Below are 3,708 nucleotides of genomic sequence, written 5' to 3'. Positions count from 1 at the left end.
GAGGGACCGAGCTCCGTGCCACGCCCCGGGGGCGAGCGACCCAGCCCATCCCCTGGCGCAGGACCGTGCAGGAGGCAGGTTGGGGAACGTGGACTCTGCCCCCAGGGTTCCCTCGGCAGGGCCAGCCTTTCCACTTCTGTGGCCAGTTCCTTGACAGGTGCGACATTAGGGCAGGAGTTGGGCTTCAGTTCGTTCACCTGGAAAGTGGGGGTGCTTCTGATCCTGGCTTCGCCCGGGGTACTAAGAACCTCCCGGATTCCCCTTTCTCTGGGTTCTCTTTAGGGAAGTCAAAAAGAGAGTTCTAAGAAAAAGGTGAGTCAGGTTTCATCCCTCCTCTGCTGAACATCCTCCCTTGGCTTCCTTGTCACTCAGGGTGAAGCTGAAACTCCCACCAGACCCTTCCTGATTTGCCCCCTCACCTCCTGCACCTCTTCTCCTGGTATTCTGGCCCGCGGCTCACTCTGCTCTGGCCCCCTGACCCTGCACACTGACCCTCAGACCTCCTACTCAGGCTCTGACCTCAGGGCCTTTTGCACTGGCTATTTCCTCTACCTGAGCTGTAATCACCTGGCTCACCCCTTACCTCCTCAGGTCTTTACCTAAATGTCACCTTTTCTGTGAAGCCATCACTGGCCATCTCATCTAAATAGCAACACCCTATCACTTCCCTGTCTTCTTCCACAATATTTATCATCACCTGACAGTCTACATTTTAACTTTTTTTTTTTTTTTTTTTTTTTTTTATTGGGGATAAAACCTAGGGCTGCTCAACTCTAAGCCACATCCATGGCTCTTTTTATTTTTTTATTTTGAGACAGGGTCTTACTAAGTTCCTTAGGTCCTTGCTCAGTTGCTGAGGCTGGCTTTGAACTTGGGATCCTCCAGTCTCAGCCTCCCAAGCCCCTGGAATTCCAGGCCTGAGTCACCACGCCCAGCTTTTAGCTTCTTTTTAATGTTTATTTCACTTTCCTGCCATGATCATTCCTGCCAATGGGACTTGTCCATTTTATTCATGTGCCCGGCCCACAGCAGACATGCAACAAATATGAGCCATTATTGAGTCTCTGGGGTGCATCAGGCTCCCCGTATACACATTCTGCACACCTTGCTCTGTAAAGCAGATATTACTGTAGAATGGCATTTGAGGACTAGCAGGGACTAGTGTGGCTAAAGCAAGGAGTAATGTGTGTGAAAGGTGAGTTAAGAGAGGTGGGAGGGAGGGGTGGCTATTCAAGGTCTGGAGGGTTTTTTCCCCAATGTCAACAAATAATTTTTGGTTACCCACCTGTGCCTGCTATAGTTCTATGTCCTGGGTAGTCGGGGAGGATACAGCTGGGCAAAACCCAACACCGTCTCTCCTCTCGGTTTCCAATAGAGAGGTGGAGGCTAGAGAGGCTATCATAAATAGGTAATAAATAACTTGGGATTGGGTAGGTAGGCGCTACTGAGAACAGGAGGGTGAGGTGGCACACACCTGTAGTCCCAGTAACTCAGGAGGCTGAGGTGGGAGGATGGCAAGTTTGAGGATAGCCTCAGCAATTTAGCCAGACCCTGCCTCAAAATCAAAAGGGGCTGGGGACAGGGATTCAGTGGAAGAGTACCCCTGGGCTCAAGCCCCAGTACTGAAAAAGGAAAAGAAAAGAAAAAAAGCAAAAGAAAGTCAAACAGGATGTGTGGTAGTGTGGTGGTACCCCTGGACATGTCATGTTAGGAAGGATAAGTGACGTTTGGGTTGGTGAAGCTGTGGGGAAGTGTCCTCTGGGTAGATTTACTAGTAAGTGCAAAAGGCCCTGGGGTGGAAAATAAGCTTGGGGTCTAAAGAGACCAGCATGATAGAGTTGAGTGGAGAGTGAAAGATGAAAGGGGGAAGTTGTCAGGAGTGAGAGTTAACACAGGCTTCGGTCGAGTAGGGGTTTTATTCTGAGTAGGACAAGAGATAACTGGAGATTTCAGGAACAGGAAGACATGATTCAATTGGCATCCATCTTGGAATGCAGGCCTTCTGTGCTTTCTTGAGATCCCCCTAGTCACTTCCTCCCTCTCTCTCTAGATTGACATCTACCTCAGGTAACCTGTCTAATTTTTAACTTAACTACAATGCCCCCCTCAGGGTGAGATATTTGGATGAGCCAGAAACCACAGGCAAAATCCTCATCCTTTCTCTGCCTGCCAATGATATACTTAGGTATGGTTCCTCCTGGCAACTCTAGAATAAAGTCACTTTATTCTTTTTTTTTTTTTTTTTTGGGGGGGGGGTCCTGAGGATTGAACACAAGGGTACTCTACTACTGAGTTACACCCCTAGTCTTATTTTTTTTTGAGACAGGGTCTTCTACATTGCCTTGGCTCTCCTTGAATTTGAAATCCTCCTCCCTCAGCTTCCTGAGTACCTAGGATTATGGGTGTGCACCACAGTGCCTGGGTCAGAAAAGTCCCTAATGCTGAATAAACTCACCTGGGAATGGTCATGCGGGAGTGTATGACATTGCCTTCCCTCTGGCCTCCCTTCTTTCCGCCCCCACTCTGTCCAGGCAGGGTTTGTGTCTCCCAAACAAAGTATCTGTTCCTTAACTCAGGCAGGGCTCTGCTTCCTGGCAGTCTCCTAAAAAGATCTGCTTTCAGCCAGGCTTGGTGGCGCACGCCTGTAATCCCAGCAGTTTGGGAGTCCGAGGCAGGAGGATTGCAAGTTCCAAGCCAGCCTCAGCAATGGTGAGGTGCCAAGTAACTCAGTGAGACCCTGTCTCTAAATAAAAAATACAGAGTGGGGCTGGGGATGTGTCTCAGTGGTTGAGTGCCCCTGAATTCAATCCCCATACCAAAAAATAAAGCTCTGCTTTCAGGACTGGGAGGGTGTGGATGTCTGTGGGCATGATCTTTCCCTTCTGGGCCTCAACAGCATAGTTCATAACAATGAAAAGTTTGACTTTTTTTTTTCTTTTTTTGTACTTGTAGATGGATAGCATGCCTTTATTTCTATGTGGTGCTGAGGATAGAACCCAGTGCTTCACATGTGCTGGGCAAACACTCTGTTTGTCACTGAGCTATAGCCCCAGTCCATTCCACAGGAAGTTTAAATCTATCAAGAAGCATCATAAACTCAATGGCTAAGGGCAAAGCTTTTGCTGGGGATGTAACTCAGCCCAGGGCCCTTCAGGCACTTCACCTGGCATGCCAGAGGCCCTGGGTTCCATCCCAGGTGTGGCAAAACTACCACCAAACAAGAAAGCTCTGGAGGCCAACTCACTTTAAACCCTGTCTCCTTAGTCCTTGGTCTTCCTCAACTGTGACCTTGAATAACAAGTGACTTAGCCTTTGAACTTCACATTTGTTTTTTTGTAGTGCCCAGGGCCTCGCCCATGTTAGGCAAGCACTCTACAGCTGAGCCACTCCCTCAGCCCCTGAATCTGTTTTCTAAGGAAAATGTGATAACAGTACTTACTGCTATATAAGGATGTAGGATTAAAGGACTTAATTCAAATAAAGTGGTTAAAACAGTACCCTCAACAAGCACTCAGTAACTGTTAGGTACAAGGATACTCCCGCCTTACCTTTAGCAGGGAAACGTGCAGGTGCCTGGGGAACTTCCCAGGTCCCTCCCATCAGCACCCAATGAAGTTTAGAAACTTAAGGCAACACCACTCCTCTCAAAATACTTTTATTTAAAATAAAAAAAAATTACAAACAATCAAAAAAAAAAAAAAAAAAAAA

The sequence above is a fragment of the Marmota marmota genome, unplaced genomic scaffold, assembly GCF_001458135.2.
Source record: "Marmota marmota marmota unplaced genomic scaffold, marMar, whole genome shotgun sequence".
Taxonomy (NCBI): Eukaryota; Metazoa; Chordata; class Mammalia; order Rodentia; family Sciuridae; genus Marmota; species Marmota marmota.
This window is presented reverse-complemented; position numbering follows the sequence as displayed.